The following is a 20,569-nucleotide window of genomic DNA, read 5'->3' on the forward strand; positions in this document are numbered from 1 at the left end:
TCTTAGGTTACACAGGTTAGGTATTTTTATGAGTAGTGCATTGGCTAAACAAGATCAGGCAAGCCACACAAGTATGTTTATTCTTACTAAAGCAAATTATAAAAAACATTCAAACAGCACATATCATGTGTCTGGTTCTAACTAAGACAACAAGATTACACTGGAGACAATACTTGTCACGTGTCTAATTTTCCACAAAGTCATTTAAGCATTTCGCTTAAGCTTTAAGACAAAAAAAAAAAAAAATCATAATTACACATAACTTTTCAGACACTTGGATGATACTTAACACTCGTAACCTTCTCTCACGTTGTAAACAATAAAAGGCAAAACTCAAACCACATTCACTCTTAGCATTACATATCATAAGCAAATCATTAGATCTCTGTATTCTACTATTCACACTCTAAACTAAAATACGACTTTCCTTTTCTTTCTAACACCTTCTATACCACTAGATAACAGAACCAACATTTGTCGTTTGTACTTCACAATCTAAGATATTACATGAAACATTCTACTTACAATCTTTCTATTTCATTACACAGTCATAGATCCTAAAGGCCTACGGACACGTTCCGCTTCTTCCCAGCTAACTTTCGTTCGGGCACTAGGACACGGCTGCGATAACTCAGCACACAAGTAGATCATCGGAGAATCTCACGGTGGGATATCTTGAAAAGGCCGTCTCTGCTACTAGCGAATTTCCCATCTTCGTCGGAACTGCTGCTTGCGGGAACTAGAAACGAGATACTGCAAAGTCTAGCAGTATCACTGCTAGTTATTGAGGCATGATCTACCCTTCACAAAACCATGCTGCCCCCCATACAGTATTCCATTTCCATCTATCCATTCCTGTATTTTGCTCTTGACTAATTTCTCCAATATTTTTCTACTCATCTGTTTAGTATCTATGCTGAGTACATCATGAATGTAGCACTGGATTAGCTTAAGACTGGCATTATGATAGGTTTAGATAGGTTTAAGAGATTGATCAGTAATCTAAGATATGCTGATAAAACAAGGAAGAACAAGGAAAAATCCTTGACAAAGTTAATGAGAACAGTAAAGGATAGAGGACTTCAACTCGTTCTTAGCAAGACAAAAATTATAATCTCTGAGGAAATATAGACAGGAAAGCTTCTGATAAGCAAGTATAACTTAAAAGAGAAAGAATCTGGGAAGTCAGCAAGTTCAGTACATCAATAATTCACATAAATAATGTGTTCCATTATTAATGTGAAAAACTGATGTTCAAAAGAAGATTAAGAATGGCTAAAACAACAATGAGAGACTTGTCTAAAATCTGGAAGAATAGTTCTACCTCTACAGGAACAAAAGTTGAGGATTCAGGATCAGGTCATTTTTTTAACAGCAACTTACTGATATGAGATTGGAACCTGAAGAAGTCTGATATGAAAAGGATAGCTGCTATTGAGATGTGATACAGAAGGCTTTTGCGCATATCGTATACAGTATTGAAAGACGGTTAAATGAATAGACACGAGAAAGGATCATAGAACTTTAAGGCTCCTTAAGGAAATTGACAGACGAAAGTTGAAATGGTCTGGGCACATTGAACGGATGGAAGGAGGATTTCTCAAAACAGTAATAGAAGGTCAAGTTCATAGAAAAAGCGGAAACGGGGACTGTCAATGAGATCAATGGATGGTGTGTCTGGAGTAACTGATCTGCAGAGAGTTGAAGCTTTCAGGAAAGCATACAGCAGGACCACCTGGAATGCACTGATGTGGCACATTACCGAACATCTGAGTGACCATAATGACAATTGTTGATGATCAATGAATGGATGGGTACTAGTGAGTAGGTGTCAGGCAAAGGATGTGCTTCTTAGTGGTTCACTTGTGAGAAATCTTTCCAGAGAATATAGAAATAGAAGGAGAAGATGATTTTGGTGATTTACATTTGTATTGCAAATGGGTGTTGGGTAGCATCTTCTGTTTCTGTAGTAGGCGTGAAAAAAAAAACGAGAATTAGATGCTGTCTAGTGAAACATATCCATCAATCTATTTATAGAAAATTCAACATAAGAGATGGCAAGGAATTTCTCTCGATGATTTTATTGTATCATTCGTAATGTGAGAGAAATACAAGATTTGTCCTTTGTTGAAGTTTGTAGGATTAACAGCATAACTGGTGAAATATGATGGTACGACGGCAAACCACATTGAGATGCTATGGATGCGAAGTGTTGTTCTAGGAAACACAATGTAAAGGTGAACTCAAGAAGAGGGGTATGATCTTATTTGGGGAACTGTATTTAAGTCATGCAAGGATTTTTAAAGGAAATAGGATAATGAATCTGGTTTGGTAACACTGGAGTTAGTTAATTAGACTGTTCTTACCTCATTGAGATTGATTGGCATTCATTTTAATCTGGAAGAGCAGAATGTTTCTGTATATAGGACAAAGGATATAGTTTAAAGAAAATTGAGAAAAGCTGAAGCTATTCACTATGAATGTTCAATGGATAGATTGAAGAAACTGCCATCTAATTACAAAGATGGAAATAAAGTGAAGTTTGGTTTATTGAACAGTTCTATTAGACTTCATCACTTCACAGAAAAGCCAAGTGACTCCATATCCACGGCACTAGAAGGTGATACAGTGAAGGAAACTCACAATGGATATAGTGGGAGTAATTGTAATGAGGTCATCCAGTATGATTACTTCATAACGCAATGAGATAATCCACATGGTGAAGAAATGATGTTATGACTTTCTTCATTATTTTTCTTTTAGAATGGAGTGTATAATCAGCCTACTCAAAAAGGCTTGGGACTGAGATGTGGAAAAATACCACTACCAGGGCCAGTTTTATCATTAGGCGAACTTAGGCAATCTCCTAGGGGCGACAGATTTTGCTACATAGTTCGGGGAAAGATTTAAGATATAATAATTTTCTTGCTATACAGATATTAGGAGTAATCATATATGTATACAAATGTATTGGTTTTGATTAATAAATTTTTTAATGTTCATGATATTATTTTTATAAATATCCACATATGTAGGTGTACATGTGCTTGTGTGAGCATGATAAAAAATATATAGAGAGACAATGTATGGGGGCGACTAAATTTTCTTTGGCTAGGGGGGGTCAGATACTCTCGGACAGGCCCTGACCACTACCATGTAAAATGGTATACTGACAGAGATCCACGAGTTGTTTTTACTAACTATGTAGTTCAAGCGTTTCCTGATGTTACTGTAGACACATCTTGTGGAGATGTTGTAGGATATATGAATAACCTGACTCTGTAAGTTATTAGGAAAAACAAATGCCACTTGCATAAGTTATCTGCATTTGGTCCTTTCCAAATCAAGTTTATATTTTTGTATGTGTGTGTGTGCTTGCTGCTCTAGAACTTGGTATAAGTTGAGTTTTGTTACCTTCCATGCTTATTTATTTTACTTTCCTGTGTGCACTTTGGAAAAAATCATAGCATGAACACCGTACACGAATTTTGAAAATAATGATGCATATTCAGCAATAATTATTTCTGTCAATAGCGTGGATCAAATGAATTAGAAACTAGAATTTAACCATTCAAAAAAAGTTATGGAAGTAACTTGAAAATTGGAACTGTTGTAGTGTCATACGGCGAGTGTAAGTGAGGATATGATATTTCGTAATACATGAAACTAAAACGAAGTTTACGGTTTCAGTTACAGGAAACTTAACCCCTGGCTTATGCCTGGCTACTTAAAAAAAGAGTAGGTAGGATTTGATGTGGAAACAGACAAATTTGCCTGATATTGTTGCTATAGCAAATAACTATTTCCTATTCCATCTTTGTCGGGAGAAGTGGAAAAGCCCGACTATTTGTGGTTGTGGACGGGGAAGTTGCCACGTGCATCATACATGGTTGAACTTCACCATACAGAATAGAGATTCATATATCAAAAAGTAGTGAGAGAGAAATTTCTGAATTTTGTTTTATTCGAATTGTGGCATTTTTTTTCTTATGGAGGAAATTTTTATAACTAATAATAGTACATTTATAGTATTATTCATTTTACCACACAAAGACCGTTATACATATTGTAGGTGTGTTTCTAGCACCAACTGCACGAATTTTCGAGACTTTTCTTATCAAAAAAACCCCAGATATTAAATCTGTGTTTGAAAAAATAGACCATACAATCACACTATTACAGCCAATGTGTTTCATGGTATAGGGCCAAGAGATAGCAGCAGCTGTCAGACATTCTTTCCCTCAGTCCTGAAAGAACTGGTTTATTCATACTTGATCTCACTATCAGTGAAAGATTAAGGATTGAGACTAGCTGTCTACTTGTCTTAAAAGTCATCAGAGAAAAATTAGTTCTGCCTAATCCCTTTGTGGAACAAAAGATGTCAGACTAACTTTCTTAATCAGGTAATGTCACTAATATGCTAAAGACAACCCATAAGAATTCTATCGATATGCTGAAAGTAAAAAAAAAAAAAAAGAATGAATATGAAAAAATAACTCTTTTAAATGCTGATGGCTTGAGGGTTACAAATGCAGAAGAGGTTGTTCAACTAATGAGTGCACAATTTATTAAAAGCTATCAACCTGGTGTACGCGACACTGAACTCACTGTTACCTCTTCACTCGATGAAAAAATTCAGGTGTATGAGGACGAAGTAATAGAGCAGTTGCACAAACTGAATAAGAATTCAGCAAAAGGGATATCAGCACGTGTGCTAAAAGAGTGTTCAGCTGAACTAGCTATTCTTTGAATAGGCTGTTTAATATGAGTCTCAGAACAGGGAAGATTCAACGGGAATGATACACCATGATACGTTTGGATTTTGCTAACGTTTTTGACAAAATACAGCATGGTAGACTGTTACATAAATTGCAGAATATAGGTTTGGACTGTAAAATATTATAATGGATAAGAGGATGGCTGAGAGATAAATATCAAAAAGTAGTATATGGGTGATGTGAGTCTGCAAGATTTAAGGTAACCAGTGGTGTACCACAAGGATAAAATGTTTTTGCTTGGGATATTTACTCGCTTTCTTCAGGAATGACAGTATTAGAGATGTGATCTTGCCATGTACAAGCATGTAAGCATGTTGCCCTAAAGCTATTAATGATATTAAATGCTTGTTGAGTAGTGATGTTTCCTGTCTGCCACGGTATATGTAAATATAGCTCAATTGGTAGTTTTTAATGACCAATTTTGATATTTTGTGGTGATGAAATTGTATTCCAGATATTAGCTAGAGTACTGAAGAATATTGTGCTTTCTTATTACTATCTCAGAGTATCAGTGTAGGAAACAAGGAACTGAAAACCATTTATTTCTCAAGAATGTGGTCATTTAGCCTAATATTTCTGCCTTTTCTGTTCTTTAGGATTTCAGTTTTTCTGCTGTTGACAGCCAACATGATCAATGCTACATTTTTACATAAACTAAGTAGTCTGGCGCATTCTGAAAGTTAGAATCGATCGATACAACATAATCTGTAAAGCAGAGACTGCTGATGTGGGTTTGTCCAGTGGAATCTTCTAGAGTTATTCTGGACTCATTTTCTGTGAATCTAAATGCATAATCATTGGTAATAATGAAACGATATGGTTCCAAAATGTATCCAGAAGATAGGTGCACTCTTCGAACCAAATTTATGACTCCCTGAAGGTGTAAGGAGGGAAAGCTGATGTCTTTTAGGTGATATGTTCGAGAAGCGCGGGGGCAAAGTGAGGGTGATGTATTCGTTGCCCTTGTATGTCTCCACACTCACAAATGGGGATAGAGGATATGTATTCCTGGAGGAGGGTAGAGCATGCCGTTGGGAGCTGGCAGTGGAGAAAAGGATTCGATGAGAGAGGTACGTGTTCGTTTCCCTGAGGGTGTTTCCCAGGTTGTATGTGGGGAGGTGGGATGTGTTTTGTATCCCTTAGCTTTGGGGAGTCTCACTGTCACTATCGGGTGCATGTATTTTTAAGTGATGATGGTTTATTTCAGTGCTGAGCTGGTAATTTGTTTCTCAGCATATTTTTGTTGATTGAAGAGAAGCGTTAGGTTATTTTGTTCGTGCATACATTTTTATTTTTTTATTTATATTAATGCTTGGTCAGATTGTTTTCATTATTTTTATAAACAAATACCATTCTTGGGTTTTGTATTTCTTGGAGAAGATAGGATAGTAAATTCAGAGGTCCAATCATTTCTTGAGAAGTTAATGAATTTTGTTTATGTATTAGCGAATATTCGTGAAACTCTAATCGAATGATAAGTTTTATTTGTTATGTTGATGCTCAGGTGCATTCGTGTCTGATTTCTTGAGGGAATCTATTGTTGCATCGATTACAGGATTTAAGATGACAGTGAGAAATACAGAATCAAGTTAAAGTCTGCCACAGGAGGGGAAAAAACACAGAAACACAATATAGGAAACACAAAATCAGAAAACAGACATTTTTCTATTCCATAATTATTCACACGGAAAGGAGAAAAAAAGTAACGTTTCTGGCGAAAAACAACGACAAAATAAATTTCTAACTCTTTACACAAACGATACATAAAATTTTGAAAATGAATTTTCAAATCTATTCTCAAAATAAAAAACAACAAACAATACATCTTTAAAAAAATAAAACCATCACTAAGCAACAGACTCCTCTCCACGCAGGAATTGATTCTGGTTTTCCCTTACGCAACTAAGAAAAGTATGTCAGCCGATTAGAGCAAAAGTTAATATTGAAATCTACTCTCAAAACGAATACTAAGAAACAATATTCATAGCACTTACAATGGAGATAATTTTAAGTGACAATGCTATGACCATCACTACATTTGTGGATAACGTGAATCCTGTGCTGACATTCACAATGTTTCAAGAGTTGTGGCAGGTGAATAACAGTAATTATTGTAATATCTTCAGGAAATATAGTCCTATAAGAGACTATACTTTCAACGGAGACTGGGTCTGCCACCCTTGTTGAGTAACTTGCAGGGTACTGAGTAGGAGAAAATGGTTTTGTTCCATTGTTCCTCTGGAACAAAAATCAGATGGTTTTCACTCGGAATCAGTAAAACGGATCATGGAGAAAATCTTCAGATAGTGTCAGCATGTTAAAGATGCGCCACAGGCACATCTTTAACATGACATCCGCCTAAATAAATTATATGGCTGTGTCCAATTGACCGAATTACACCTGTATATGCTTAGCCGATGAAAAAGTAAATACCGTCCTTCATTTGACCAGACACATTTGAGTGTGTGGGGGGAGGGGGGGATTTGGGAGTAAAATCATATTCTCATATGAAAGATTAGAAAACTATGGAACCGGATGAAAAAAAATGCAGTAATAAAAGTTCTTCATACTCGTAACTAGAATTCTATCGACAACACTCATTCTTCTTTTTTAGCATTACAGAACCAAAAATGAAACGTTGTTACCAGTCTATAAGAATTCATAAATCTGAATATTCTTTCTAGATCACTGAACGATTTGTATGAACACTTTTATAGTTCTTCACCTTTGTGCTAAAATTACTCACAAGATTTTCCTTCCCAAAACTGGAAGAAGTAATTTCTATAAGTATTATTACTCAAGAAAGCCTTTACTTTTCGAAATCATATATTTTCTTCTTTGAAAGAAGGAAATATGTCTGAGAAGCAAAGTTTTAATCATCAGTCCACTATCAGAAAGCAGAAATAGACCAAAATATTTGAATACATCATCAGCCAGAAACGATTTTCCATTAAAAAAAAAAAAAAGCCACTAATGCCTTTTATTCCCCAAAGGAAGCAGCCAAGGCCATTTAGCCCCAACTAACTAGGGGAAAGCTAGCTTCTAACCTTTACCAGTCACAGAATAAATAGCACCTGGATAGACTATTATCATTATCTCATGATCCAGCGAGTATATATTATCGTCAGAAAACAGTGTGTTCTATGATCGAATTCTTTGAGTTAACATTATGAAAAACCCGAGTTTTGGGAGGGCGGAGAAAGACAGAAACATTTTCTGTTATCGTCGACTATCATCGAATTCAGAAAGGTCTTTCTTCAGGCGTCATTGTAAGATGTAATCGCCATCACTACAGGGGAAAACAGGTATAATCCTCCTCTTTAAAATATCGTAAATATTATATTTAGATACCCAACTACACATTGTAATTTCATTACATAAATCAAAGCATTTTTAGAAGTGTCTACAAAAATAAATAATTCCACTAATGCCTTTTATTCTCGTTTAGGAAATTAGCCAAATCATTTTAGCACTAACTTTAGAAGACTTAACGGGCAGATCAATCTTTTCAAGTAGCCAATCAGAGATAGCTGGCCCAAGAATATCACTAATTATAAAGGGCATCCGGTGAAGAGAGGAAGCTAATGAGTGCCATCTTTTTGTGATTTCCAATCCTAACACTATGTTTATTGTTTTAAATAGTGTGTATTCTATGGTCCATTTCTTCAAGAAAATCCAAGTTTCCTGGAGAAATAGACACTTCTCCTTTTGACAGATCGATTAACTCAGAAACCAGACAAAGAGGGCTTTGGAAAAAGTTTCTGTAATGTGCGACTAGAGTCCAACTTAGAACGTTGTTTCTTTGGGTCGCCTAGGCTGTGGACACACACCCATCACTTGAACCCAGCTTGTGATGCAAAATAACATCTTGTGATGCAAAATAACAATAAAAAAAATAGCAGCTTGTGATGCAAAATAACAATTAAATTGTACAAAAAATTTAAAAAATGCCTCTATTTGCATTGAATGATTACCACTTTCCATCACTTTCTTCAAGGGAAATAAAATTATCAGATCTAAGTTATCCGAGTATGTGTTATCCTAACCTATATAAATAAACTTGACAGGATGTCTGTCCGGCCACCATAAAAAACGGACGTATCGATCTTGACGCAATTTCTGGATTATGTCTTCAAAGTGTCCGTGGATATGTTTTAGGCTATATGGTCATTTCTTTTGCAATTTTGTTCGAGGCTTCTGATATTGCGAATTAACCAATCTAATACTTTTGTGAGGTGCTGTACTGATTCACAAGAATGATCCACAATTCCAAAGTCAGGATGAAATAATGAATGACATGGTGGAATTATAAAATCCCCTCGGTTTGAGTACAGGTGAATAGTGTTATCCTGAAAATTGATGAGTCAGTTATGTTGATGAAAACTTGTGAACGTTAAAGAAAAAGGGACAGTGATAAAATTTCAACGGAGAGACTATTTTCCTTGCAACAACTTTCTAATTCCCACCGTTAAGAAATTAAAAGGAAAATTAAATTTTCATTTAATTTATTTATATTTATATTTAATTATATAAATATTTAATTATTTATATATAATTATATTTATATCATATTTATATTTTTGGCTATCTGGTGTTGTCCATTCGTTTTAGATGTTATGACCATTTTCGTTTATATTTACTTATATAGTACTTATATTCAGGGATTGTAAAAATTCTTCATTTGTTTTATGGTCCGACTTTGTATTTCCAGCTGGTTTTCTGAGAAATTTCATTTCTGCTGTTTTAATCCATTTTTCATTTTTTTATGGTCTATGTTTCATTCCATAATAATAAAGTTGGTTTAAATAGGACGTTATTATTATTATTATTATTATTATTATTATTATTATTATTATTATTATTATTATTATTATTATTATTATTATTATTATTACGGCAACTCCAAGGAGTCAGACTCATCGAGGTAGGCCATAAACATCATATCAAGAACGACTATTCAACATCCACACAGTATCTATCATACTTTGCCTTGAACTCATTCACAGTCATGGCACCCACAACAGACTCTGGAAACTTATTCCACTCATTTACCACTCTTTAAATAAAAAACCTAATTCTAACACCCTTGCTAACCACACTCTTTCCTAGTTTCCATGGATGGCACCAGTTATATTGTTATATAGTGTAATTGTGATGTGTCTCTGTACCAGGGATGGTACAGAGATGTACCTTAAATATATAGTTTTTTTATGCAATTTACTTAACTAAATTTGGTATTTTAATGTCTATATCTTTTTCATCTTCATACCTTGGGCTGTAGCCACATCCAAGTTTTTCATCCTCAAGTCCTTGTCCACCATCTTGCTCCATCTCTTCTTTGGCCGAAATGGTGTCGGATTGTGGTGTGTGGCAGAATGAAGGGCGAAGTACTGGAAGTGGGTAGGAGGAACGACAGGATCATGCAAATGGAACTCGTCGTCTTATGTGTATACGCCCCACAAGTTGGCTGTACAGCAGCAGAAGAGAAAGATCAATTCTGGAACGTGCTAGATGAAGAAATGAGGGAACTGGAAGAAAACGAGATTGTGATTGTCGGAGGATACTTCAACGGACACATGGAGAGGCAGAATAGGGACTGTGAAAGGGTGATGGTGGGCCATGGAGTGGGAATGATGAACCAGGAAGGAGAGAGGATTTTGGACTTTGCAGTAGCGTTTGATCTGGCAATTGTGAACTCCTTTTTCTGTAAGAGGGAAGCAGGGCCGACCTTCTCTATAAAGGGGCCCGTGTGCAAGAAACCTATTGGGGTCCTAAAATATTTTTCAAAGGTAAAAATGAAAGGATTCGAAATAAACGTATTGTAAAACCTCTTACTTGCAAATGATTTTGGCACAGGAAAACAAAAAAATACACATTCGAAATATAATACGTTTCCGCAAATGTGTGCCGACTGTGCCCACTCGATCGTGGGGCCCGGGTGCATTGCACCCAATGCACCCCCGAGATGGTCGGCCCTGGAGGGAAGAGTATTTGATAACATTTAGAAGTGGCAACAACAGTTCACAGATTGATTACATTTTGAGTAGAAGAAAACATCTTAAGGCAGTAACAAATTGTAAGGTAATCCCAACAGATCTAGTGGCGCAGCAACACCAGCTGCTGTGCGCATACTTTAAATAAGGCCGAAGATAAGAACCTTTGCACGCCACGGGAGGAAGATAATTAAATGGTTTCGCTTAAAAGAAAAGAGTGTGAGGAACCATTTTAGGGAGAAGGTGTTAGAAAGGATTTCGGATGGACTAGAAAGTGTACAAGATTGGTAGAGACATAATTCAAAAGCAATTCTAAGCGGTGCAATTGAGGTGCTTAGTGAAACATCTGGAAAGATTAGAGAGCAGAAGGAGGGTTGGTGGTGGAATACTAATGTACAAGAAGCAGTGACGGCTAAGAGAAAGGCAAAGTAGAAGTAGGATGAGTCAAGAGACGAAGAGGACAGAGAAGAGTACAGAGAGATAAAGCGAAATGCCAAGAGAGTTGATGCACAGGCGAAGGCCAAGTCAATCTTAAGTTCAGCTCAACTCAACTAATTTCACTGCCGTCACTGGGCGAGTTCATAGCTCATAAACACCCCATTCAAAGTTCTTCTTTTGCAGACAAAGAGGAATATGAAAAGCAGTTTTGCTTCACCCAACTCGCCAGAAACGTTATTCGTTCGTCGTGGCGCATATTACTAAATTGAGACATCGATAGAGCATTTGACACTGTGAGCACTGAGTACATCTGTGACGTAGTAAAGGAATTATGTTTTGGGCCAAACTTCAAGAGCTAGTTGAAAGTTTTTTTTGTGAGAATGCAGAAACCGTGTAATAATATATAAACAAATAATTAAAACACTCTCTGCACCTTTCCAAATCAAATGTTCTTTACAAGAAGGTCTCCCTCTCTCTCTATGGCCTTCTTCGTATTAGCACTTGAACCATTAATTAGGACATTAAACACAAATAAATCAATTCAAGAAACTAATATTCATGGAGAAAGTGAAGCCAAACTGTTAGCTTATGTCGATTATGCGTAATTAGAAATTAATCATGAAAATATCTTAGTATATGATAAAATTAGCAAATGGAAAAAGGAACCTAAAACACAAGCTTCAGAGAAAAAAATTATCACTGTTAGGAATCAAAAGTAGAGTCTTGGATACTTATGTTGGTCAGTAGAAAGAGTTGTATGAAATAAAATAAAATAAAAGTAATATGCAAAGAAGACATCTTTCTGTGACCAGCAAAGCCAAGATTGAGACATGTAAAGCCAGACATAAATATGGGGGTTAACAACATGAACTAATGAGTCGTTTTACTCTTCCCAGAAGTAGAAACTGGAGGTCTAGGCCTAGTCAATATACACATGAAAACATTAATAGTCAGAGGCATAAGTTGCAGTAAAAGCACATAATAAGTCCTACCACAGATATGCAATTGGCTTTCTTCAAAAATGCGTTTCTGATAGAGTAATCGGTTCTCTTCCTTCGATTATACAAAGACCAACTAGAATGTTGCTGAGGGATACCGGTTTGTAGAAGAAAATTACAGCATACAGAAGGTTATTAAATACTAAATCACGAGCAATATATTCAAAATTTCCAGATCCACTCTTCCTATACACCAGCCACGAAAACAAAGAAGGAGAGAGTTCAATCTAAGCCCAGTTTTAAACAATATATTCCGACTTCCAATAAGTCCATTCTAGAAAACGTTTTTCTTCAAAGTGCATCATGAATGTGTGTCGAGCAAAACATGGGTTGTAGCCAAAGACACCATCCGATGGCCCTGCAGCTATAAAGAACCAGAAATTTTACCACATGGTAAAAAAGAAGAAGAAATCTGGAACGTTGTAAAACAATGGATGCAACAGATTCCAATAATAAATCAAAATGTACTATTTTGGGCAAATGAGAAGCTAAGTAGGGTAAAAATAATCATAAGAGAGAGAGAGAGAGAGAATCTCTAAAAATCATTATCAAAATTAGTTAAGAATATAATTTCTGGTGTGTGTGTGTGAGAGAGAGAGCGAGAGAGAGAGAGAGAGAGAGAGGAGAGTTTCTAAAAATCATTATTAAATTAGTTAAGAATACAATTTCCGGACGTAAAATTTAGCAACTCCTAATGTGAAATTAAAGAAGTGCCATAAAATGTTTAAAAATTTATAATAATAGTAAAACAGATTATATGTGCACAAAACTGAATGTAACTAAAATATACTTATTGTTATGTAACTATTCTTAGGAAATTAGAAATAAGTATCGAAAACCAAAATACATCACAAATGTAATAAGAAATTTTTATTATAATCAACAAACCTCCATGGAGTCAAGATATTCATTGTGGGAGGTTCCACTCTCACATGCACAACTTATCGTACCTCAACTTAAATGCATTCACTGTCCCTGCACTCACTACACTCTCAGGCAGAGCATTCCAATCAACCACCACTCTCCATGTGAAAATTTTACTCCTCGATCCCTTGCTCACACTCACCTTTTACTGTTTCCAGGGATGGTTTCTCGTTCTTCTCGTCTCCAGATATTCTATGAAAAATGCCATCCACATTAATCTGAAATTACTCCCTACCAACTTATACATCTCAAGCATGTCTCCCCTCTTCCTTCTATCCACTAGGCTCTGTAATTTGCATTCTCTCAATATGTAATTATATTCCATAATCCAAAGACCAGATGACAACTTAGTCAATTGTCTCTGGACACTCTCCAACATTTCATCATCCTTTTGAAAACCAATCGACCAAATGTGTGCACAGTAATCCATATACCACCTGATCAAAGTCTTGTACAATGGAATCCAAACATTCTTACTTCTGAATGTCAGTGTTCTCTCATGTGCATCTCTTTCCTATCACCCCATCCACTAGACACTGTAAATTGCATCTTCTTAATCTTTATTCATATTCAAAATTCCAGAGGTCAGAAAGTACCTTCGCTAATCGCCTCTCACCACTTTTCCACATCTTTTAATCCTTTTGAAAATCAGGTGACAAAATCTGTGAACAGTAGTCCACATGCAGCCTAATCATGGCCTTGTGTAATGGAACCATAATCTACTTACTTCTATCCGACATTATCCTACTCACATTGCCAGAATTCATTGTGTTATCCTCAAAATTTTGGCACGTCCTCTAAATTTTAGATCCTTATTCACCATCATCGCAAAATCTCTTATTTTCTCCACTTCCAACAATATAACAATATATCCCCACCAAGCATACATTCTGCATACCATCTTTGTTTCCCAAAGTTTAAAACCATAAATTTTGTAGCATTGAACTGGCATTCCCATTTCCATGCCCATTCCTTCAGACTACTCAAGTCTCCTTGTAAGGCCACATCTACTCTGCTCCTTGTTATTCGTCCCAATTTGTATGATCTGCAAACAACTGAACATCTCCATTCAAATCTTCCCCAATATCATTAACATTCCGCTTAATTAGGAATGGACCTAAAACTCACCTATGAGGCACATCACTACTGGATTTCCTCTTCTGGGTTATTGCTCCCTATTCACAACTTGCTGATTCCTATCAAAGGTCCAATCCATAGCACTAGCCTAATATCCAACCACATCTGCTCTAGTTTTACTATAAAGTTATCATGTGATAACCTATCAAAAGCCTTTGCAAAACTCTAAGCATACTACTGTGTATCCATCTCCCTTGTCCAATAAAGCTGTCACCTTATTCTAATAAGTACATTGATTAATAAACCGTGACCTCACTTTATCAAATCCATGCTATCAATCGAAATTAATACGATTCTTTTCAATCCAATTCTACATCCTGGTTCTCACCAGCTCTCCAACACTTTACCACAACAGCTGACACACAGATTTTCTTATATTTTCATATTGAGTTCTGTCACCTCCCTTATGACGCTTTAATATCTTGCTTTCCTTCCACTCCTTTGGAACTTGACCGATTTTAGGCTTACATTAAAAAATATGTCAAGGCAGATATCAACTCCCTGACACGTTCCTTCAAAATATGTGGTGATATATCATTAGGTACCACAGCCTTATTAACATCAAGTTTGCTCAACTCCCCATACACCTCTTGCTCACTCACAGTCAGTCTCTTCTCGTCATCATCATCCACTGTTCAGAAACTCTCCACGATGTTGTCATATTCAGAAGGATGAAAGACCTTTAGTAACTACTTATTAAAGATATCAACTATATTCTTTGCAGCAGCCGTACTTATATCATTTTCTCCAATCAATATCATTCTACCATAATCATTTTTTCTTGCTACCTGCATATTGAAAGAACTTCCTAGGATTTTTTACTCCATTCAACTTCAACTGCTACACTTACCAACAGAGTCAACTTCCTTGCCAATTTTTTGTAATCCTCATTGATTATTATCACTAATCTTATGTTGCCTCCATAATGCCTTCTGTATTGCATTCTTAATCTCTTTTTTCATCCATGTCACATAATCTAACCTTATTTAACCTTCTGACCATTGGAATACATTTAGAAATTATTTCTACTAGATATTTCTTTAATATCATCCAAGCAGCATTGATCTCCTTTCCACCCAACTCCTCATTCCATGCTATAGCTGCAAGTTATCTCCTGAGCTACTCATTATCACCAGCCTTATACCCTTTCTTCAGAGGAGTCCTCAACTGACTAACAACCGCCCAGATAATCACTTCATGGTCACTCTTACCAACTGGAGGGAGTTTGACACCTCATTTATAATAATATTCTCTGATGAGATGATCAAATCCAAGACCCTCAGTCCTCATGTGCTCTCTGTTACATACTGCTTGAGGTAATTGTTCTTCAAACCCTTGAGAAACAAATTTCCTGTACTTCCAGTTGCTACCTTGTCATCCCAGTCTATATTGCCATAATTCACCCATAATGATCACTCTTTTCCTATATGTTCGATTTGCTTATACATTTCTTGGTCACAAACCGCCACGTTGCAAGGACTATAGCAACATCTAACAAAATATTTCACTCTGTTTACCTCTATCAAACACCACACTGCAACAATTCTTCCCTTGCATTCTTATGTGGGCATAACCTTTTTTTCTATCATGTGTAACATTCCATCCACTTTTTACCCATTCTGTCTACAAGAAAAACATCATAGCCGGCCAGGTTGGCATATCCACTCTCCATCCAAAAGACTGCGGTTTCGAACCCTAGCGTGGGAATGGATGTTTGTGATTGTGTGTGAAAACACTAGAGGTGGTGGGCAATAGATGGCGTTGGTGTAAGTGATGCGGTTCGCTGTACTTGGTGGATTGAATGATGGAACACGAGAGTTGCAGAGTAGATGCCCTCCCTCGATAAGTATTTAGATTCCTTGGAGGTGTCACCTAATAAGTAATAATAATAATAATAATAATTATTATTATTATGATGATGATCCCCCCTCCCCCGAAGCAACACCGCCTTTTTGTGGCGGCGGGGCTTGCGTGCTTCAGTGATGTTGAGAGCTATTCTGGCAGTAGCATAGCTGCCAGTAGGGCCACCCTTGCCAGGCAGGTCTCAACTGAGGAGACAGACTAATAATGTTCATTCCCCATCTTAATGGTGAAAAGTAAGAAGAGATCCATACTGGATCAGTCGACGCCCGGGTCATCAAGGACTGCATCAGATGTTGGAGATCCTGGGCATCAGGCGACAAGTGGGCTACAGGACCCAGCTCTCCTTGCTGGGCAATCAGGGCACGAAGCTGAAAAGCAACTGGAAGAAACCAAACGTAAAAAATGGACTACAGAAGAAAACAGAGAAATTATAAAATATTTTTACAGATCAACACCAGAAAAACGAGGTTTTAGAAGGCGTATGCATTTAATTTGGAAACAAAAATTCCCAGAATCTGCAATAACCGAACAAAGACTTATGAACCAAAAGAATTTCATTTTCCGTAACAAAATATTTACTGAACTTGAGCTGCAAGAGTTATGTAATAAGCCAACAACTCCACTAACAGCAAATCATCAGGAGGTAGGTATATCAAACTTTAGAATTCAATTCAGCAAGCATCAAGCTGACGACATACCTCAGATGTTTTGACAGAAGTGCAATGTAAAATGAAGTCACGGATATTGGAACATATGCACTCCATAAATGACAGTATAAAACTACCACTATTAAAAGATTTACATAAATCCAAGCTAAAACAGCTCCTCTTAGATGCAAATGCTGTGATTAAAACCATCACAACCAACAGCATAAAGGAAATAAATCAGCTTCTATACAGCACAGACTATATCATTTCAGTGAATCTTGGTTGCAAGCCGCAAGAGCAAAAGCCGAGGATGAAACAGTCTGAACCATGGAAATTCCGGTTGGAACGAAAAGTCAACAAACGTCGAGCTGATTTGAGCAACTTAAAGAGTTTTAAAGAAGGCTGCTGAAAAATAATAACATCAAAAACAAACTGATTAACACATATAATTTGGCCAACAAAACAATTGCTGAAGAGTGAAAATAAAGATTTATAGTGGTTACACAGAAAATTAAAAGATACGAAGCAAGAATATACTAATATGTGCAAAATATGTAAATTCGGCAGACCAACGTGCGTTCTTTCAGTCTCTCCAGAGATATACAAATGCAAACAATCATTCACCAGAAAAAGAAGAAACACTCAAATTTTGGAAGTCAATCTGGGATAATTCTATTGAACACAATAAAGATGCCTCATGAATTAAGGAAATAGAATTAGAAATGAAACAGAAACAAATGAAAATGTCATTATTACTAAAGAAATGGTCAGCGCACAAGTTATTAAAAAACTGGAGCGCACCTTGCAAAGAAGAATTACATGGATTTTGGTTAAAGCATCTAACCAGTCTACATGATCGAATGGCAGAATTTAATTATTTGCTACAGTCATGCTCAGTGGAAAACTGGCTGATATCTGGACGCACTTTTCCTTTCATGAAAGATAAGGATGCAGACCCAAGTAACTATCGCCCAATAACATGACTACCAACAATGCTTAAGTTGTTCCCTGCAATCATAGCAAATTCCATATACCACTACTTATCAGATAATCAGATTTATCCGATTGAACAAAAAGGCAATTTTTAAAAATCCAGAGGAACAAAAGACTAGATAATGAAATGATTCTCTAAGACTAGATAATTAATAAAATGATTCTCAGAAATTCACAAAGATGAAAAATTAACTTAAACATGATATGGATAGACTATAAGAAAGCATTCAATTCCCTTCCACACTCCTGGGTCACTACAATCACTACAAATATTTGGAATTAGCAAAAACATATGTTCCTTTCAGGCTGCTGCTATGAAATCATAGAAAACAACTTTAATAGGGAATAATGAACGATTCTGAGATATCAGAATTAAATGTAAAATTTACCAAGGTGATTGCTTGTCATCACTGCTCTTCAACATTTCTTTGATACCTTTATCTATGATTCTGAACAAAACAAAACTTGGATATGAAATTCCTAAATGTAATATTAAAATTCCCCATCTATTGTATATGGATGAAGGAAAATCTGCCCAGCAAATGGACTCTTTACTGAACACCGTTTGTATTTTCAGTCATGACATCGAAATGGAATTTGATTTAGATAAATGCGCAATTTTATCTATTAAACGAGGAAAAATTAATGATACTAGCAGTTTCAACTTTGATCAAGAGAAATATAAAAAAGCAACTTCAGCTGACGAACAATATAAATACCTAGGAATTTTAGAAGCCAGTGACATTCTCCACTCGAAAGTTCAACAAGAGGCAGCAGCAGAATACACCAAAAGAGTTAGAAATATTCTGAAAACAAAACTAAATGGATTAAACACAATTAGAGCAATGAATTCTTAGGCTAAACCATTGATCCGATACACATACTACATAATAAATTGGACAAAAGAAGACCTGGACAAATTGTATGGCAAAACTAAAAAAACTTATGACTATGCATTGTGCATTACATCCACGAAGTGATTGACCGGTTGTACTTGCCAAGGAGAATAGGTGGACGGGGGTCTGCTGCAAGTGAGATAGACTGTGGAAGAAGAAGAAATTAGCTTAGAAAGTTACATCAGCAATAGCTCTGAGCAAATCCTTCAATCAGTTACACAAAAGGGTCTTCTGAAAGCAAAAGGAAACAAATGCGATTACAAAAACGAACAGCAAAATAACCGATATGTGCGCTGGAAAAATAAATCTTTGCATGGCCCATTTCTTAGAGATACTGAGGACAAAATTGGGGTGAACAAGACGTGACACTGGCTACAATGTATATATATGTAGAAAGTATTTTACCTTGGGTATGAAAATACTTTCTACATATATATATCTACATTTTTATCTCCTCCAGAGATTTTTATTTAATAAGGTTAAAACACCTTATGGTAACTTGTTTTGGTAAAATACTTATAAGCTCTGTATTACTAAATCTTGGTATTTCTAGCCTGGCTCCCACTGCTGAGACCTCAATAAAGGTTGAAACTGGTCTGGGTAGTGGCCCCTTGCCTTTAATACAAAACATCATACATCCCCTTCTTGGAGATGTGTTTTGGCATTAAGGGTAAATATTAAGATTAGTGATCAGAGCTTATTCCACCTTTACCACGAGTTGCCTTGGTCTTGCACTACCTGTAGGATCAGCTAGACTTGCATCACTTGCAGGCGCAAACTTGACTTGTTTGTCTGTTTGCTTACTTGGGAAATGGAGTAAAACCAGGTTTAAAATTGCTTGGTATTTTTAACATATATATATAACAAAAACAGAAGGATTTATTCTAGCAGCTCAAGAACAGGCATTACAAACTAATGCAATGAAAGCAAAAATTTTGAACATCAATAATAACAGCAAATGCAGATTATGCGATCAGAAAGATGAGACTGTTAAACATCTAATCAGTGCATGCAGCAATATAGCTCAAACTGACTAGAAATACTGCCATGATCAAGTGGACAAAATAATTCATTGGCATATATGCAAAAAATATGGCTTTCCTACATATGAGAACTGGTGGCAGCATAAAATAGAGACTGTATTGGAAAACGAAATAGCAAAAATTCTGAGACTTTTCGAATACAAACTGATCGGCATTTGGAACGGAATAGACCTGACATCACAATTATCGAACATCGACAGGTTTGAATTATCGATATCGCAGTACCCAGTGATAACAACATTAACAACAAAGAACTGAAAAAAATTACTAAATATCGAAATCTGGCAATCGAAGTTGGCAGGCTGTGGCTTAAAACACTAAAGTTATCGCAATAGTTATTGGTGCACTTGGCGCATTTTCAAAGAAGCTATCTAACTATTTACAGCAATACATTAACAAAGTGACTTCATGTGATCTACAAAAATCAGCATTACTTGGTCCATATTTTACGACGCTACCTGACAGACTATTCTTAGATTCTTGGGTAGAACCTGAATTGTTCTGTATCACCAGTCAAATTGTTGTTTAAATAATGTTATTTAAATCTTGTTTTGACTGTGTATCAATTATTTCTTCCTTCATATTATTATAAATAATAATAATAATAATAATAATAATAATAATAATAATAATAATAATAATAATACCCTTTCATCTCTATTGCTGTCAGGATGTCATCCTGACAGCAACCATGTTTAACTTGTTCCAACAATTTTTGGGTGAACGAACTCAATCAATACAACCATTTGATTTCTTTTGTTTCTGATACTTCTATAATTCGTATACAAACCTAACACCTCATTCCTGGATGTTTAATAAGTTTCTTTGATATGATTTATTAGGTTCTCCATACCATCCG

Source organism: Typopeltis vanoorti, chromosome 4 (genome assembly GCF_054136105.1).
Source record: "Typopeltis vanoorti isolate ZY-2024b chromosome 4, IOZ_Tvanoo_1.0, whole genome shotgun sequence".
Taxonomy (NCBI): Eukaryota; Metazoa; Arthropoda; class Arachnida; order Uropygi; family Thelyphonidae; genus Typopeltis; species Typopeltis vanoorti.